Raw genomic sequence first — 20,828 nt, forward strand, 5'->3', positions numbered from 1 at the left:
GGAAATCACAAGCTCTGTGCTTATAGAACTGACATGGACCTTATGGGAGCTGCAACTTTACAAAAAACTAGGGATGCAAACATAGTTAAAAACCAAAAGTGCTAGTGCAAATTCTAGTATCAGAATTGTTGGATATTTAGACAGAAAGTACTTGAATAGAGACATTGTATAAGTACTTTTTAGCATTGCAGCTAATCTTACTCGAGAGATTTTTGCTGTCCACAGGTAAGACTGGTGCAGATAAACTGGGGGACAGTCAGGGAAAAACAAATAGCATAAATAAAACCCATGCATTTTTAATTTGGTTGGGCAGTGTTGCTCACAAGTCCGTTTATTCAATATTTTTCAATGCAAATTCACAGTTTAAAACCAGGATTTTTTAATGCAGCAGCAAACGTGAGGCAGAAGGCAAAAACTTGAACTCACACATCTGAACCAGAAACAGAAGCTCTGTTTTTCAGTAAAAGTAACCATGAGACAACTTATAAAAGACTCATAAATTCTCAGCCACTAGCAACCTTTAAGTTCAGGTTAGCACTTCTCTTAAAAAAATTCCTGTAACAATTAAGTCACGTAAAATGCAAGGCCAGTGGTACACAGGGGATCCAGCCGATGCTCTCCAGCTTGACTTTGGGCATCTGTGAATCTAATTTTCATGGAATAACAGATCTGTTTCAGTTGGAAGAGTCATTCAAAGATCATCTACCCCAATCCCTCTGTCACAGGCAGGGACATCTTTTACTGGGTCAGGTTTTTCAAAGCCCAGTCTGAGCTGACAACGCACAGTTCCCATGATGGGGCATCCACAACTCACCAGTCTTCTTGTAAAGAATTTCTTCCTCAGACCCAATCTAAACCTAATTCTACCCCCTCTCAGTTTCAAACTGTTACCCTTTGCCCTGTCACTACAAAGTCAGGTAAAAAAAACCTTTCTCCCTCTTTCTCATAAGCCAATTTATGTTGGGTAGCTGCAACAAGTCGTGTCTTCTCCAGGCTGATTACACCTGAGATGTCCAATGGGTAGTGCCAGCTATTACTGATTTCCTAATTTCAGCATAACTGCCTTTGAGTTCTACTTCTATGTCCTTTACAGTAAAAACACCATACTCATCACATGATTTTAAATATAATTTTATTAGTGTCATCCACCACAGTAAAAAATCTGTATGTCAAAAGACACCTTGTTTTGAATTAGGTCTAATTTTATTGCTTTTCTATGCAACCACTGTTTTACTGGCAATTATGTTTTAAACTATTATCTTTCGCTAGAAAACAACACCACCAGAGAAGAGATTTTTGTTGTTGGCATGTTTCATACTTCCTTTTTTGATTTTTGAAGGTGAACAATTTTATGAATGAGAGGAATTTTATGTGCCAACTGAAATTTCTGCCGTTTACAAGCTTATGATGTCAAACACATTCCTAAAGGAAAGCAATGTGTTTTTTAGTTCTGCACTGCACTGTCCACAGCTGTTCAAATACTACACTCCCTAAAACTCAGTACTTTGTTCTGCTTTGCAAGTAGCTGCTGTTTCAAAGATTTGGAGCAATTGAAATATGTCTTCTAGAATACACATCAGCTCAGTGTGCAAAAGTAAATCAGATAATTGCTTTTAATTGTGTTCCTTTTCCTTGTTCTACAATGTGGCCCAGTTTTTAAGAACAGCCAAGTGTAATCTAGGAAGACAAACTTATAAAGACAGTAAATACCGGGAAATTTAATTAGTGAGTGCCTAAGAACAACATAGTCTTACAGCAGCTATTGGCTTAAAATTTACAGTTAACACTGGACAATATATTCTTTTTTTTTTTCCCCTTGAGCATTTGTGCAACACCAGAACTGGTTTGCTGTGTTTGTTTTCTGCAAAGGAAGCACCAAGCAAAATGACAAACAGGGAGTGCTCTTTTCTTGATGATGGGACAATTTTAGTAGCCTCTAAGTCCTGGTCCAAGGATGATTTCATAGAATCAGAGAACGGCTTGAGTTGGAAGAGACTTGAAGATGATCTAAGTTCCATCTCCTGATGTTTCCTGCCCTGGGTAGGGACAAATTCCAGTAGACCAGGTTGTTCAAAGCCCCATTCAATGTGGCCTTGGACACTTTCAGGGATGGGGCACCCACAGCTTCCCTGGGCAACCTGCTGTGGTGCATCACTATGCTCTGAGTAAAGAATTTCTTAGAATATCTAATTTAAATCTATTCTAAAGTTCTTCCCCCCTTGATCTATCACTATCAGTCTGCATAAAAAGTAGCTCTCCCTTTTTTCTATAAGTCCCCTTAAGGTATTGGAAGGCTGCTATAAGATCTTCATGTCATCTCCAGACTTGCTGAGGCTTCACTTGATCTCCCTGTCTGTGTCACTGATGAAGGTGTTGAAGAGCACTGGTCCCAAGACAGAGCCCTGAGGGACACCACTTGTGACCAGCTCCACCTGGACACTGGTTACAGCTCTCTGGCTGTGTCCATCAGCCAGTTCCTCACAAATCAAAAATCCATGTCCAATTTTAAAACAACTTGTCCAGTTTTTCTCCAATTTGGAGGCAAGGGTGTTGTGTGGCACTGTGTCAAAGGGCTTGGAGAAGTCTAGGCAGAGGACATTGGTTGGTCTTTGCTTGTTGACTGTTGCAGTCACTCCATCACAGAAGCCCACTGGATTGGTCAAACACAATCTGTCCTCAGTAAAGCCATGCTGGCTGCCTCAAAACATGTCCTTATCTTTTATGTGCCTTAGCACATCTTCAAGGAGGATCTGCTCCAGGAACTTCTCTGAGAGAAGTGAAGCTCATCGCTCTAGAGTGGTTGTCCAGGTGGCAAATGGGTGCTTCAGTGCCTCTCAGTGAGAACTCACCAATTACTAACAACATTAATGTTTTTTTGGTGCAGATTAGCTCCTTCTTCATAGTGGGAAAGTGGGTTCTATTCCCCTGATTTTGAGACCTCATTTGAACTGGTCCTGATAAACTGAAGAACTGGAACACTATATAACTCTGGTTATGCCCCACTCAGGTGACTACTGTACCCTGAGCAGTTCAGGCAAAGTCTCCTCTCTTTTCAACAGCTGAATCTGCTGCTTGGGCTGATTCCAGCTGTGACTGTATTCACTCTCTTCTTCACTCCACTGCTCCATTAACAACTATGGTATTGCTTGGTGTGAAGAGGGGATCTGCATGGTGTTTTCATTATCTGCCAACTGGCATTAATACGAAAACATCATTACTGTCTCTTACTGCTCCCTGGAACTTTCAGTTTTCTTGTTGCCAGCTGCAACGTAACCACTTCAGGTTCAGCAAAATCTTTGTAAAGATGCATTTTATATCTAAAATGCAATTACATCTTAGACATATTGCCTTGGCTGTGTTCAGAGTTTCTATTTTCCATTAATGCTTCCAGCTTTTTCCTAAAATCAATGGTGACATTTATAAAGTAATTAAATTAGCTGTCAAATCCCGGCGAATAGATCTGTAAGGGAGAACATCAGCTTGCAGAACTGAAAATCAGTTTTAGACTATACAAAATCAATGTTTAAGTTCAAATTTAGATACACAACATTGCATCTTCTTTTTCAATTTTTTGCAAAGATCCAGACAATTTGAGGCTCAGTCAGCCATAAGTCCTGTGTATTATGTAATGACACAAAATAATACATTTACAAAAAAACCAATATGTTATACTGTAGGGCTTTAAGCTGATAAAATGTTATTCAGTGTTTCATTCTTACTCCGTGTTCGCTGATTTAAAAAACTGAAATATCTCACCTGTGGTTTCTGTATAACTTTCTGTCAAGATAAATATTTGAAAATAAGTTGATGCCGAGTTTGTTGCGGTGCTTCCCTGGCCCCAGAGAGGTAGAGCAGGTCATATGTCTGCTGTCTATTCAGAGAAGGTGGGTTCAGTTGTTAGATAATCAAAAATCCATGTCCAATTTTAAGACAATTTTTCCATTTTTCCACATATCCTCAGGAACCACTACTGACAAACACTTGACGCGACCAGGGAACTAAAGGAGATTGAGCCTTTAATTTCTTTTTTAAACCTAATTGTGTTTTTGCCTCTCTGAAGTGCTTGCACACTGATGCACACAGGATGAGCAGTAAACACAAGGAATTAGAGGACTGTTGTGCAGTTGCAGGACTGTGACCTCATCGGGATCAGGAGGATGTGGTGGGATGGCCCCTGTGGATGGAGTGCTGCAATTTGGGAATTCAGGCTCTTTTGGGAAGGGCAGCCTGAAAACATGAGGAGGTTGGGCTGTCCTTTATGTGAGAGAACAGATGGGATGCATGAAGATCTCCTTGGGGATGAATGAGGAGCCAGCAGAGGGTTTGTAGGTAAATAGACTAATAAGGGTGATGCTGCAGTAGGTGTCTCTTACAAACCACCTGATGAGGATGAACAGACAGCTGGAAACAGCCTCACATTAGCAGGCTGTGGGCCTTGTGGAGGAATTCAGCTACCCCAATTTCTGCTGGATGGACAGGACATCAGGGTGCTTCTTGGTGAAAATAAATGGAAAATTCCTGCTGTAAAAATTATAGAGGATCTGGCCAGAAGAGGTATTCTGCTGCACCTCGTATTCACAAAACAGCAAGGGCTGGCTGGGGGTGTGAAAGTTAAAGGAGTGACTAAGAGAGGGTGGAAACTGGGATTCTGAGTGAAGAGGGAACAGAACAAGAACACAACTCTGGATTTAAGAGAGAAGATTTTGGTGTCTTCAGGAACGTGCTTGGAAGTGTCCCATGGGATAAGGTCTGAGAAGAAATAGGGGATCAAGAAAGCTGATTGGTCTCCAAGCATTACCTTCTCTAAGCTCAAGAGCAGTTCCAGTGAGCAGGGAGTCAAGTGAAAACTCGGAGAGGCCTGTGGGTATGAACAATGAGCTCCTGTCAAAATTCTAAGAGGAAAAAAAAAAAGCATACAGAAGAGGTATACCTGCAGGAGAAGGTAACCAGGGAGGAACAATGAGACACTGCCCAAGAATGCAGAAGAAAGCATGGCTAGGAAAGAAAAAGTCCATTTGGAGTTGAAACTGGTGGGGAATGTCACTTCTATAAATGTGTTAATGGCAAAGGAAAACTAGGGAATATGTGGTCCTACTGCTGAATGTGGTGGAGACATGGAAAAGGCTGAGGTACTGAACACCTTCTTTGTCTTAGTCTTTACTGGAAAGACCAGCCTTCAGGTATCCCAGATCCCAGAGAGAGGGGGAAAGGCTGGAGTGAGGAAGATGCACCATTGATAGATGAGGACCAGGTCAGGGAATACTTCAGCAAACTGAACACACCTAAAAACATGGGCACTGGTGGGATGCACCCGCAAGTGCTGAGGGAGCTGACTGATGTCATTGCAAGGCCACCCCCAGTATTCTCTGATCATGGTGACTGGGAGGAATGCCTGAAGACTGGCAGCAAGCAAATGCCACCCTAATTTTCAAGAAGGGCGAGAAGGAGAACTCGGAATCCCTGCAAACCATTTCTAGGTACATTGACAAGAAAATCATCAGGAGTTGTTAGCATGGCTTTGCCAAGAGGAGTTCACACTTGACCAACTTGGTAAACTTCCACATTGAAATGACTGGCCTGGCATATGAATGGCCAGGTCTAGAGGATGGTGATCAGTGGCTCAAAGTCTAACTCGAGGCCAGTATCAAGCAGTGATCCCAGGGGTCAAAACTATGTCTGATCCTGTTTAACATCTTCATTAATAATGAAGATTATTAATTATTATCACTATTATTGACGATGGGGCAGAATGCACCCTTGGCAAGCTTGCTGATGACTTAAAACTGGCAGAACTAGTTGATGTATTAGAGGGTTGTGCTGCCATCCAGAGGGACCTCAAAATGCTGGAGAAACAGGCTGGAGAAATGGACTGACAGGAGGTTCTTCCTGAACATCAGGAGTCACATTTTTACTATGAAGGTTACTGAGAACTTGCACATGTTTTCAGGGAAGTGATGAATTCTCCATCCCTGGAGAATAAAAAAAAATAAAAAGCTTTCTCTACATAGTCCAGGACCCTCTACTCCAAATGACCCTTCTAGAACATGGATATTAGACCAGGTGACGCCCACAGGTCCCTTATCTTTAACAGTTCTGTGACCCAGGAACAGGACAGCTGTCCTGAAAACTATTTTGCTTCATGTGGCCAATTCCTTCTGTAAGGTTTCAACACTGCTGAAAGTTTGTTTGTATGGCCTGTGTGCAGGTTCAGCTTGGGAGATTTAATTCAATGGTGTTATATTCTGTGTTGTCAACTCTGACAAACAGAATATAAATCCTGATGGAATATTTCTCTAATGCAGTAATGTTCAGGAGAGCTAAGACGAAATAATATCTTAAGTCATGAGTGAATACTGCCTGGCATCCATCATCATTTGCAGATATTGCAAGGTACTTCAATAAACAGAGAAATTTGGTCTGTGCTGGAACTGCTTCCATCTACATCTGCTGGAACCAGTATCACTATACTCTGCATCAGATCTTTGGATTAATACATGTGAGCCTTGTAAGGAAATCCAGCAGATATTTTGCACGCTTGTAGAAATATTTCAGGCCTCTCTTGCATATCTCTTGGTGCTGAATGGTGAGAATCAGAGAATAGTTAGGGTTGGAAGGGACCTCTGGAGTTAATCCAGTCCAACCCTCTTACCAAGGTGGGGTCAGGTAGAGCAGGTTACACAGGAATGTGTCCAGGTGGGGATTGATTTTCTCCAGAGAGGGAGACTCCATGACCTTCCTGGGGAATCTGTTCCAGTGCTCTGTCACCTGCAAAGTAAAGAAGTTTTTCCTCATGCTGAGGTGGAAGTTCTTGTCTTTTTGTGGCCATTGCTCCTCATCCTGTCACTGGGCACCGCTGAAAAAAGTCTGGCACAATCCCCTTGGCATCTGCCTTTGAGGTATTTGTACACCTTGCAGAGATTCCCTCTCAGTCTTCTCTTCTCCAGGCTGCTATTAACCTAAATTTATGGAAACTGCACAGCAAATGCCCTGTGTTTTAATGTACTCCCTTGTTTGTCCTTAAAACTACAGGGCTTTACACTAAAGCCAGACACTTGTCAACCAGCTGGAACAACCCTGTGCTTGGATGTTACAGATTTTCTTAGAGGTGTTTTGCTTTTGGTGTTAAAAAAACCCCAAAAACCATCAGTGAAGAAAAAGCAGCTTCTTTACCGTGTTTAAAATCAAGTCTGAAAGGTGGGGAGGTCTGAGAAGCTCTGGTCAGCAAGCAAAATAGTTTTAAATATAAAAGAACAAGTGAAGGTGAGAATAATTTCAGAGGAAATCTCTGAAATCACTAATAAGATATCCTGGTCAGAGTTTGACAGTCATTTCTTTTTGGTACATCAGAATAATTAGTTTTTCAGATTGCTTTCTGCCACCTGAGGGAACTGACGTGAATTAAGTTTTTTTGAGGGTTATTTTTAATTTAGATCAAATCCTCAGTCTGTTTGACTGTATCTACTATCACAGAGGGGTTTAGGAGAGCATTTTCTCTGAAAACACCTTCTAGCATGACCTGAAATAGATGTTCAGCAAACTACAGTCTTGACTCATTAGCAAACAGGTTGTGAAGGAGTTGTAGGTCAGACCTGGCTCCTGACATTTTGTGATCTATTTAAAATCGATGTAGCAGATACACATGGGAAGTGCCACTGTGAACTATCAGAATAACAGTTGTAATTGGCACCTCTGTAATATCAAAACAGGAATTAACTCTGGAAGCCACGTCTGTGATACTTAAGTGTTGCATTTTGCAAGCAATCTTCTGGGAATTGTGGTCCATCCCTCATGCTCTGGGCAGTTACTAATTTCAAGGACTTTCATATCTGGCTGATAGTTTCACTTCCCTTCCCCAAAAGCTCACAATGAATTCTTTATGACCTTCTTGAAAGCCATATAGACATAAAAATATAAGAAACAAGAAAACCCAAGGCAAACTAACCACTGACTGAGAATTCACTGATATTCCAACACTTGTAGGGAGATAAATATTTCAGGAGCAGCTTTCTGTTGAAACTTTAATTTAACCAAAACTGATTTTATAGATTATATGAAGGGAAAACTGGCGAATATTATTCTATTCTCAACACTTTTTTTAGCTTTTAAGCTTAAGGTTTTAATTTTGAATACAGCATCAAATATCAGCTGATTGGAAGATAATATTGACACTTATGCACTTTGGAATATGGTTCAATACTTCAATCCAAAGTACAAGGTTTAGGGGTTTTTTAAGACCTTCCAGTTTTACGCCATTTTTCTCCTATTCCATTTTCTAAATTTCTAGGAGGCAATATGAGGTATTTTCAGGCTAAGCAGCGTGAAGGGAGAGGGAAACTTGAGGCTCTGGGAGAGGGAAAGTCCAAAAAAAAGGTTGCAAAACTGAGGTGTTTCTCTCTGAATGAAATGAGTACCCATCTACTGCCTGAGAGATGTGACAGTACAGTTCAGAGTTTTGGAAACAAAACCTGGGTTTTGTGTCGCTGTTTGCCTCATCCTTGGGGTTTGTGTGATGGCCTGGAGGTGTACAAATACATGTTGCATACTTCATTACTCCTGTTTCACAGCTACTTCAGACAGGCTTTGATCAAATTATTAGGAATTGTGTTTAATAAGAACACTTTAGGACACGGAGATTTTCCTCCCCAGCATTACTGCTACGGAAGATTATTGTAATATCCAGCACTTTAATTTAAAGCCTTGTCACACTTTAGATGCAGAAAGGCTTATTAGAAGGTAAGGATCACTGCAGTGATACTTTGATTCCATATAATTCACACCTCGGAAATCAGTGGCATTTTTCCAAAGGAAAGGTATTGCCAAGATCCACTTTTGAAGTCAGAGTAGAAATTTTCAGTAAATTACATACATTCATATAGATCAACTTCTTTTGCAGCACCAAGCCTTAGGCTATACACTTGTCTGCATTTTAGTGTCTGTCCAGATTAGTTTAGTTAAAGAACACAACATGAATTTTATGTGTTTTTCTTTTTAAATGGGTGTTTGTAGTAGGACAGTTGTCCTCTATGTTTTCTTGCTTCTGTGGAGTGCCTCACTCCTTTGAAACCAGCTTTCATCAGAACACTTGAAACACCATCCTTGGTAACTTTTCTCCCGCGAGGTTTCTGAAACTCGCTGATTTAACTTGAAAGCTGAAGCTTGTTTTTAGAAATCCAAGCAATTCCCTCTTCCCCCTTCCTTACCTGCCTCAATTACATGGGAAGTTTTGCAGAAATTATCGTGTGGCAGCAAAAAGACAGAGGAGTACAGTGTGATAATTACTACTGCTTTAATGCCATATAAGATGTAAACTGACTTATGTAATTGGTGTATAAATTTCACAAGGTTATTGTATTGCTTTTCTTGACAATTTTAAAAAAAAGAACATTAATATTTTCTTTTTTTTCACTCATGTCTTTTAGACCAGATCTATTTTCCTTTTTTTTTTTTTTGCTAAGTTTGCAGATACTTTCAGCGCATTTTAGCTGTTTTAGAAATCTATTATTTTCTCGCCATTTTTGCTGTTGAAAATGTAGTTCTCCCTCACAAAAGAAACTATAGTATGGTATTATTAATTGCTCAGTGCAGCATTTCAGTGTTCCTTGTACTCTGGAGACCAACAAACCACACATATGTGGAGCTGTGCACTGCACTTTTGAAATTGTCTCCAGCTCTTTGCATTGCATTACACTGTCATATTTAATGTATTTGCCTTACCTTTGCCTGTGCATGGTCTAGGATTTATTCTATAAATCTGAAGAAACCTTTCTAGTTACTAAAGCGAGGCCTGCAAATTCATACTTGAAGTTATGCTTTCATTACCCAGTGCCCTGCAGGAGTCAAACGTTAGTTCAAAGGATATCAGCTGGATAAAGTTGTCTTTTCTCAGTATTTATTTTTCATATAGCCAGGCCCCTTTTGATCAACTGCTTTACAGAAGCATCAGACTGGCCTGCTCTTGGTAGAATGCTCTCTGGAAAAAGGAGTTCTATTGATAAAAGGAGGTGCTTAAAAAGAGTTCTATTGATAAAAAGAGGTCCTTACAATCTGGCTTCTTCTCCAAATAGACTCCATTTTGTACAAACAATAAGTACTGCAGGATGTTTGCAGCTGAAGACTGAGAGGTGTTGTGTGAGGCTTCAGGCACTGATTCTGCAGGTACCTCTGCCTGAATGTCAAAAAAAGAGACATTCTCTCTCCAGAGAGTTTCTTGATACCTTTAAGTGCTTTTAATAACGTCCTCTTAATTCTAAACTTTTTTTTCTAAACTGTGGGTTTATAACACCACCTGTTTGAGTAGCATAAGCTTGTTTAAACACAGTAAAACCCAATCACACATTTTGCTTGTCTTGAAAAATTTAGCCAGGAAGACACCATGAAGGAAAAGCCAGCTTGCCCTTTTAATTTAAAAACTTAAAAGGAGTCATTTAAAGCCCCTTTGTCAGTGCTAGTTTCCAGTACTTTCACTGACTTTGCCATAAGTTACTGTCAAGATCTGGATTGCTGCTGTTGTTGTAACTGGGGAGGTTTTTTCCTTCCTCTTGTCCAGCAGCCTGGTACTGCCACCAGTGCTGTGTGTGCAAAATGGGCAACAACACCAAAAGCAAAAGAAGAAAAAAGGTTTAATAGCTTTTAATTCGTGTAGCAGGCAAGCCTTGTTCTTATTTTGCTCCTGTTACTGCCAATATCAGAAATAGTGTGTCCAGCAGGACTAGAAAGGGATCCTTCTGCTCTCCCTGGCACTGATGAGGCTGCACCTCAAATCCTGTGTTCAGTTCTGGTCCCCTCACTGCAAGAAAAGACATTGATGTACTGGAGCAAGTTCAAAGAAGGGCAGAGGAGCTGGTGAAGGGTCTGGAGCAGCTGAGGGAGCTGGGATTGCTCAACCTGGAGGAAAGAAGGCTCGGGGGCACAGGCTGGGGAGAAATCAAAATTTACAGCACAGTGACATGTTCTTGAGCACAGCTCACATGTAGTAAGTGTGAGCCACATTGAGGATGTTGTATCTTTGAGCAAATAGTGAGATCCATTTACAAATAAAATGCGACGCATTTAGATGTTTAAAATGCGTTAAATCACTGACATTTTCAAGCATCTTATTTTAGCATGAGGTTGGCTGAATAGGTTTTTCCACCAGAAAATGATGAAATGCTCACTAGTATTGATTCTTCCAACAGTGAAACGTGTAGATAGCTCAAAGGAGAATTTGTTGTAGTACATTCTCAGTACCTGAAAGGGTCCTACAGGAGAGATGGAGAGACACTTTTTACAGGGGCTTGTAGTGATAGGGCAAGGGGGAATGGCTTCAAACTGCAAGAGGGCAGGTTTAGATGAGACAAGAGGAAGTAGTTCTTTACTGAGGAGATGGAGAGACACTGGAACAAATTGTTGGATGCCCCAACCCTGGAAGTGTTTAAGGCTGGGCTGGATGGGGACTTGAGCAACTTGGTCTTTTGGAAAGTGTCCCTGCCCATGGCAGGGGGATTGGAACTATACGATCTTTGAGGTCCTTTCCAACCAAAACCATCCTGTGATTCTGTGATTCTGTGAAAGGAGGTTGTGGTGAGGTGGGCTTTGGCTCTTCCAACAAATAAGAAGGGACAGAACGAGAGGAAACAGCCTCATGTTGCACCTGAGGAAGTTTAGGTCGGATATTAGGAAAAATTTCTTCACTGAAAGGGTGGTCAAACATTAGAACAGAATGACCAGGTAGTGGTGGAATCACCATCCCTGGAAGTGTTCAAAAGTGTGGACGTGACACTGGTTTAGTGGATGTGGTGGTCTAGTGGTGACCACAGTGGTGTTGGGTTAACAGCTGGACTTCGAGGACCTTAGAGGTCTTTCCCAACTTTAACCTTAACAATTCCATGATTCTATGACTCTATAATTCCATGCATATGAGAATTGCAGGGTTCCTGGGCCACGGCATGCAAACTGTGCAACTAAGAAGAGGCATTTTTTAGGTTCAGTTCTGGATTTTATTTTGTTTTCAAACTAACTTGAATGAAAGCAAAACAAGTCCCAGTGTTTTATACAAACTTTCAGATAAGAGCGGAAATAGATTTATTTTATGGCTTCTGCTAAAATGAAGAATAGCTTCTGCTAAATTTATTACAGAATCTTTCCACTTACTAGGATTAATTAATGTAATGAAAATATGAGTTGGAAAATGCTAGTATAGGGCCAGTGGGAAAAGAAGTCATGGGGTTCAAAATACCTTTTTTATACTTAAATTCTTCTGTTCATCAAAAAATAAAGCTGTTTCAATTTAAAAAGAGAAAATATGTTCCTTTCAAAATCAATGGTGACATAAAGTGTAACTCATGCTGAGTAGCATATATTCTCTGCTTTAATGTAGCACTTTCTATTATTCCTTTGTTTTATATTTGTTACATTTTCTGAGTCTGCCTTAGAGAAGTATTTTGGTGTGGCAGATTTGTGTCACAACCAGTAGTTTGTAATTATGAAGTACATGTTTCATATCTTGAACACTCACAGACTTTGATTGAATTGTTTTGCAAATGTCATTTCTGTGATGTTTTGCGTGGTGTGTTTTTAATTGCTTGTGAAATAACAGTGTATTGGAGGAGAAACTGCACAGAGGAGGAGAAAGATTTTCAAGAAAACATCTATCTATCTATCTTATAACCCAACAGGTAGGAAACAGTCCTTATAGAGCAAATAAACAAGATGAACCCAACACTACATTGACAATTGACACGATCCTGTTATTTCTGTTGGCCTTAGACATATTTCAGCCACCTAAACAGCAACCATCCTGTGGGTTTGCTTAGGCTTTTACAAAACAAACAAAAAAGGCAAGCAAACAAATGAATAAAAGGACAGACCTCTTTTGGCTAAGCATATGGGAGAAATTTCAACAGGAAAATAAAAAGTGCTAATGGTAAGGACAAAGCTACTTTTCTCATATTGGGAATCCCTACATCTCCTGTGATATAATGTGTGAGGTGCCACCAAAGGTTAATTGTCATCTTTCACTCAGAGAAATCTTTCCCTGCTCCCCCAGTTCCCTGTCCCAGTGAACAAATACAGACTATAAGTGTTTTTTTTCAATCTTGTTTCTATCTTGAGTCTGGCATGCTTTCCTTTCTTTTTACTGAATAGTTTGAGAAATGTCTGTAATGTCTGACATGTTTACAAGACTTCATTAATTCCCTTTTCCTGCTTGACATTTAAGGGAGGCATTGATTCCAGCATGAACTGCAAAATAGAGATGGAAGCAATGTTTGGCAAGAAGCTAAATAATTTAGAAAGTAGAATATTTGAGCTGGAAAACCTTAATGAAGTTCTTACTTGAAGAAAAGACAAATCTGAACATCATGAACAGGAATGGAGGGGCAAACTTTCAGGGTCTGAAGAGATATAGAGAAAGTCATATAATCTCTCAGTATTTAGCTGAAAATTAGCTCATACTCTGTTATGCAGCCTGTATCAAGGTCTTTAGTATTTTTTAAAAAATATTATTGGGACAGATGTGGTGAGTCTATGGTGTTATTTCCTACCTTTTTTTTAATGAAATGTGTATGAATTTGTGAAATTTAAAATCAAACTAAGTAGGCCAGGTACTTGCCTGTTGTAACTGGAAAAAAGGTGATACCAGAAGGCATCACTAAGTTATTGAATCCCATCTGTGGGCAAAAATGTTTTGCCCAAACATCTGCCACTAATCCTAAACCTTCAAAGTCCTGTGGAGGCTGGTGTGTAGCACAAGCAGAGGAATGGTGAGAATATGATACTTTCTCCCCTTGCACCTTCAATAGTGGTGGGGAATCAATCAGGTCTCCACAACATCAGAGCTAATCCTGATCCCAAACCACGTTTCATGATGCAGAATGAACTGGAAGAAAAAAAAAAAAAGCTGTAATTCTCTAAGAAGTTTTTTATTTGTTTCATGTCTCCACCTTGATTGCACAGCACACTGACTTATTCTACCAGAGCTCTGCTTCTGGCTATTGAAATGGGGGTAATTCCATTTCAATCAGTGGAACTGTGCAGACCCTCAGCAGCCCAGAATTGGTACTTCATTCTGATGCACAGAATGAGATTTTACATAGGTTTCATGTTTCTGTAGACTTAGGCTCAACAGGCTGCATCTATTTCCCATCAATTACTCCACATTTTTGGTTTAACTACAGTGGTACTGAAACAATTCCCCTGAAGTGCCTTTGATGCTGTGCCATCACTGACCCATAATTGTATGTTTCTTTCTCAATTATGCAAATCCTTGCACTCTGACTTGAGGATTTGATTTGCATAATTATCAGACTGCTCTTTCTGAATAACCATGAAGTGTCTATCAGATATTTTCATGTTAACTTGATGTAGACATCAGACTGTCATCCCCCCAAAGCCAGGACAGAACTTTTTGTTTCCATGCCTACTGTGTCTCTCTTTACCTCAGAAATTTAAATGCAACTTATCTTCAGGAAGAAATCACTATCCCAGAAGAGGAAGAAGAAATAAAGGCTTGACAGTAACCTAATCAATTAAGACTGACTGGGTGATGAATCAATATGTCCTTCTCTCTGTTCCCTCCCTTTCCTTTCTCCCTCCCTTCAGCCCTCTGGTCTAGAGGACCATGTTGTGCATTTGAAGAATGCACCTGGTTTGTCTATCAAAGGTCTCAAGTAAAAAAAACCTCAACCCAAAACAGAACAAAAAAGAGGTAATAAGAAAAAAAGGAATTTGGGGTTTTTTTTCCTTCTAGAACCTGTATTACCTAAGGCCTAAAGAAATCAGAGAGAATGGACATTAAGGAACAAAATATCATAATGCTCAGGCTTAGTGGCATAGAATACATGATTACACCAGTCAGCTAACCAGATACTGAGGAATGAGATGCCCATTGGTGATATCCATTAACTTTGTAGTGAGTATCATTTCACAGTATTCTAATTGACCAGGAACTGAAGCCTTTTCTTGGGATTTGGACTGCCTACATTTGCAAAACAGGTTGACAATTTTGATATAGCTCCTGATGTCCCAAATAACCAAAAATACTATATTAATGACAGAATTTTTGCTGGTCAGTCAGCAAGGATCGCAATGAAGTCTGATGTCAGGTTTTAGTGAATAGCTGTTTTGTATTATGTGTCCTTTGAACATAGAGCTCAGGACATTCAGTATAATCTGATGTGACTCAAAAGGTTCTTTCCTACTCTTTTGAGGTCTGGAATTCATGAGGCTCAGAAATCTGTCACTGTTGCAATTGGATCTTGCACCCTTTCTGCTGGGAGACATTTATTCTATACACCAGGAAACTAAGATTTCTGTGATGAAGTCTGTCCTTTGCTAAACCCTCTTGCATCTTGCAGTCACAAACTTATTTTCTGAGGTCCTGTCAGGTGCTGATTTTTTGATTGTACAAGGCTTCTTAGGGGACCATATTTTTTTTACCTGCTATTTCATTCAATTCTTTTAATTTGGTGCTATTATATACCATTAGCAGCAGGAGAAGATTTCCATTACAGTGAATTGAACAGGATGTTATTGCTGTTGTTATTATGCCTGCCATATGTACAATTATTCCACTTAGTTTAAATTTTAATTGAGCAGAGAGAGAGAGACTTGTTTGCAATTAGTAACATGATTTTTTTCCTCCCTACTTTTCCTGCTTTCAAAAGACTAACCAAAGACATGAGAGAGAATAGCCTACATTTATTATGAAGCTGACAGAAATGTTTCCTGCTTTAATTATCACTTTTTTAAAAGCAGAATTCATCCATAACATGAATTGGTTACTCTGTAGGTGGCCCTTGTTTTAGAAAAGATTTTCATATTTTTAACTCGGTAAAAAAGAAATTAAAGGAGGAAACTGATATTTTTGCGCATAAAATATAATCCAAGTTTAACTTAGATTGCTTTGTTTTGATCTGGTTTGGGGTTTTGTCTGTTTGTTTGTTTTCCACATGTTCTTCAAACTCTTCTGTGTAATTTTCTCCCTCTTGTAACCAGCTCCTGTGTTCTCCATCAATGCAGTGATGAGACTGGTTCTTTATAAATGTGATTATTTGCCTTATTGTGTACAGGATTCTCTAGGTACCTGTTTTGCATTCATGCAAACGTGCTTGTGACTTCTGATGTCAGGGAGAACCAACACCCAAAACATAACTCCTTCAATTTATAAAGAGATTAAAAGACTAGCACACATTCAACTTCAGATAAATATAAATTTACTTGAATAGGTTCTTTGCTTTAAACAGTGGCTTTCAGATGCTGAGTATGAGAATATGTTCCAGTGAAGCTTTATATAACAAGTTTGTTTATTGCTTTAAAGTGACATGTTATGTTGTTCCTGTTAAGATTCTGCTTAGGAGGCATAATACATATAAAAAAAACTTATGGTGCTAATGCAGTTACAAAGTCATAGAGCAGAAGCATCCCATGTGTCTTTTGGCACCGTGGCTAAAAAAGTAAGATGCATTTTTATGAAGTTTCCACTGAACCAGATGAATCTTGGTTATGAAATCATTCAAGTTAAGGTAGTGTGACACAGAAACTTAAAAAGGTTCATTCTTTGCATAAAGAAGACCAAAATATCTTCTATTTAATTTCCTCCCTGCCTTATATTCTGAATGCTTTTGTCCGCAGTCATCAGGGAGAATTTGTTTTGCTGTTGATCCCAACATACAGTTTCCTATTTCTCTACTCTCTCCTGCTGTGTTTTCATTTAAGAAGGATATCAGAATGTTAAGAAATATTTATTCCCAGAGAAACAATTTTTACTCAGGACATGAGAAGAAAGAACGACTGAAGCAACACAGGATGCTTTTTACTGCCCTGCAACAAGAAGTGAAAGAGCAAGTGATGTTAAGGGGCCACAGATGAACTATGAAGTTGCCCAAAAGGACCAGGTTGCAACTTATTTCAAAAGCAGGAGGTAGCAACTTGCTTTTTCAAAAGTCTTTAAATTAAATGGTGAACTGCTAAGTCCTGAAGCTTTGTGAAAAAACCTCACTGCTGAAGGAAAACTAGTTTTGAAAAGTCATGATATCTAAGCATTTATTTAGTTTTTCAGCACTTCTTTCTAACATGAAATACACACATGCTTCTGGAAATTCTGTTTCATTAATATTGAATTATCAACCTCATAAGGCTTGAGCTGTGGTTTAGGTACAAAACTTTTAATTCTATGTTGTAGTAGATTTGTGTGACAACAAACCAACCAATAAACCAACCAACACAACCAAGCAACAAAAAAAGAAAAATAAAAAAACAAATACCTTTGCTATTTCTGCACCATGACAGCTGGGGAAATCTAGAGCAATCATTTCAAACAGAGATAATTTTATGTTTCATCTCATGCTAGCTGTTTGACCTTATTGCAGGTTTCAAGAACTGTGCAGTGATTCCTGGAATCTTATTTAATTGGCTTTTTTTCAGTCAAACTGCATTCCTCTATAACAACTATAAAAATATTAAAATCCCCAGCCTGATGGGCATTATGCTATTATAATATATAATATATATTATATTTTTTGTCCAAATACACCTGACTACTGTTGGCTTTTTGTAAGTAAGTTTGCTGGACCATAATCACAGTTCTGGTTATTTTCAAGTAGACAGGGTCAGCTCAGCCACTCATATCTCCTCAAACAATGCACTAATTCATAATCTTGTTATGGTGTTCTCTTCTTGTAATAACAAAGAGTATAGTGAATTTTCAGCCAGGAATTTACAAAACAGCTGGGAAACCACAAATGTATTTTAAGCAGATCTGGAGTCAATTTTCATTTAGTTTTTCCTTTAATATTTTCCTGCATAAATAAACAAAAAAAAATATAAAATTTTACATGCACGAGGGACATTTGAAGTGCCATGTGCTGGCAACATTCCTAATTATACAGCAGTGCCAGTCTAGTTCTAGTGAGCATTTGTGCTCTGTGATGCTGAACTGTGGAACACGAAAAACTCAGTATGCACACAGTTACAAAGGATATGCTCCTGGAAGTGTTTTGAAAGTGTGACTGCACTTTATTTCTTTAATTTAGAATATTCTAGAGGATTGTGAAAGTTTTTTTTTTTTTTTTCAAACTTTGGGGAAATTTCTGAAACAGATAATTTCCTTTCAGACCTGGGTATTTGAAATGTCTGAAATGTTGTTCCCAAGGACATTAAGAAAAATCACCACCATCTACCCTTGTCTTCACTCAGTTGTCTTCAAACCAGTTGCCACTCCAGCATTGGAATTTACCCTTGTCTTTAAAAACTAGAGAACTGATGACAAAGGTTTTCCAGAAAGGTGTAAACATCTGAAGAACAGAGTATCACAGCACAGAAAATTCAGCATGCTGCCTCCTCTTTGTGTTTTATTGCTTTCAAATCAGCAGGAAAAGAGAGAACAATTCTATCCAGCGTGCTTTGGCTCAAAATGCTAATAAAAATGAAAGAGAAGAAGTAAGTAAAATAGTCAGGAGAGAAACATTAAATGAAATTTGTGATTGTGTGATGCTTCCCAAATTATACCAACGCAGTGGGGGATTTTATGACTCTAAATGATTGCTGTTTGGAAGGAAAAGGCTGTTGTTTGGGAGTCCTAAGATATGTAGCAGATGGTACTGAACCGAAACTGTGGATGATATTCACAGCAGAGAGAAAAAAGTCTTAAGATGAAATTGGCAGGTTGTACAGAAGTGAAAATGCACCCTTAGCATCTCACTAAAGGATGCAGGGATACAGCAACAGGCTGAAGTTTTACCAAAAAAAATAGGCTAGAAGGGCATGTGGATGTGGATTTATTAACTAGTGTTTCATTAACTTTGAGACCATCTGGAATATGTCTTCCAGCAAATGTGTAAAAGAGTGTGATTGTTGTGTTTATTAATTATGGGACTGGCTACTCTTCATCTTTCCATCCTACTTGTGAGATGTGAATAGGCACCTTGTGGATGTTAAAGTCAATGTTTTTAATTTGGTGTGATTTGCTTTTATGTTGGTGTAAGTGCTACGAATTAAAGAGAAAATACAGGTAGATGGACTACTTTAGCTTTTAGTTTATGTTTTGCTTGAAGTCTATCAACTAAAAAAAAATAAAAATACAGGGCATACCCTTAAAAATGAAGAACACAACAGCCAGATTGTGTCCAGCAGTGCTGCAGCTGTACAAAACAAGTTGTCTGAGAGCTGTATATTTAACATCCTGATCTCTCTTGAAGACACCAGGACAGCCTTGGACTTAACTTCCATATGTGTTCCCTCACCACCTGCTGCTATACTGTTCTCTTAATTCACTTTAGAACTTATAATGCAAAGATAAATTTTTTTATTAGAAATGTCTGATTTGTGATAAAGTGCTTTGAAAGTGTTTGTTTTACCCAGTTTCTTGGCAGCAGTTCCAGGAGCCCCCAAACTGACTCTGCAGATCTGAAGCCAAGGAGTTTGGTCACCATTCTACAGGCATGCTAGGAGGATTAAGTATTAAACTTAATGTTATTAAATTAAACTTTTTATTTAAAAGTTTATTTATTTAAACTAATTAAATTATTAAATTTATATTAAGTATTAAACTTAATTTTAAGTATTAAACTTAGAAGAGTATTATTTCATTGCTATTCTCTTTTTTCCCCCCTCCTCCCTCCAAATTTCCATATTGTAATTGGACAGATTCTCCACTGATGAAAATAAAATATAGGATATGAACCTGGGCATTACTCAAGTGAGATTATGACCCTCAAAATGTCTTCAGAGAAATCTTCTGCATAAAACTCTTTATGCTCCTCCGATGACAGGCACAGATGCACCAATAAATTATCTTTTATCTGTCTTTTTTATGGTTGGCAAGAATTTGCACTGCTAGCCACTAAGCTGCAGGGCACTATATGGGTTAAGGTGTTTTGCAGAATGTATTCTGAGATGCTGCTGGAATTGAGAGTGAATCTAGAAGCATTTTTATAGATCATGTAAATATTTATGAGGTGAGTATGAAGATCGTCCTAGGTAAAAGTGGCCAAGGTCAGAAGAGGATGCAGATGTTCAGTAAAGGATTCTATTTCTGTGTAAGATTTTCTGTCACCAGTGAAATTTTCCACGAAACTAGAGGACTACAGATTTTAATTTCCTGTAGATACCTTTTATCTGATTATTATAAGTGAAATCATGGAATAATTGCATCTTATGATACATAAGGGCCCTCCATGATGCAGTGGCGAGATAAAGATGTGCCACTCTGCCTTGTAGAAAAGGAAGCTGTCCAGAGCTTTGGTCAGGCTCTTTCTTTTCTTTAATACAAAAAAATTCTCTAATAAAATTCTCTAATAAAATTTCTCTAATAAAAAAAAAAGAGTCCCTAAAAGCAGGCTGACTCAGTGACTTGTGTTTGTTTCCCATGGCAGGCTGAGTTTGTTGGGTAGCTTGTATTGAGCCCTGCTCAGTGGGAAGGTGATTTTCGGCTTCCACTCTTCCAGTGGCACAAGTGCCATGTGGTGCCTTCACAGCTCAGAGAGCAAGTCCTGCCAAGCCTGAAAGAATGAAAAGGAATAAATTTTCCTTCAGGATGAAGAGGAGGCTTTGCAAGCTTGTAGATCTGGGCAAAATGTGTTTCTCCTTGATGCACAGGCCAGAATATGCTCTTCTTCTCTTCTCTTCTCTTCTCTTCTCTTCTCTTCTCTTCTCTTCTCTTCTCTTCTCTTCTCTTCTCTTCTCTTCTCTTCTCTTCTCTTCTCTTCTCTTCTCTTCTCTTCTCTTCTCTTCTCTTCTCTTCTCTTCTCTTCTCTTCTCTTCTCTTCTCTTCTCTTCTCTTCTCTTCTCTTCTCTTCTCTTCTCTTCTCTTCTCTTCTCTTCTCTTCTCTTCTCTTCTCTTCTCTTCTCTTCTC

At 38.9% G+C, this 20,828-nt stretch overlaps 1 long non-coding RNA gene across 1 annotated transcript in view; it reads left to right on the forward strand.

Annotated features, from left to right (window-relative positions):
• The first annotated feature begins 16,419 nt into the window (after positions 1-16,419).
• Positions 16,420-20,828, forward strand: part of LOC113961035 — an 11,019-nt gene continuing 6,610 nt past the window's right edge. The window contains exons 1-2 of the long non-coding RNA XR_003532173.1: positions 16,420-16,430; positions 20,456-20,462. This is a non-coding gene — a long non-coding RNA (uncharacterized LOC113961035). The remainder of the gene's footprint in view (positions 16,431-20,455; positions 20,463-20,828) is intronic.

Source organism: Neopelma chrysocephalum, unplaced genomic scaffold, assembly GCF_003984885.1.
Source record: "Neopelma chrysocephalum unplaced genomic scaffold, ASM398488v2 Primary Assembly neopelma1_97017, whole genome shotgun sequence".
NCBI classification, from domain to species: domain Eukaryota; kingdom Metazoa; phylum Chordata; class Aves; order Passeriformes; family Pipridae; genus Neopelma; species Neopelma chrysocephalum.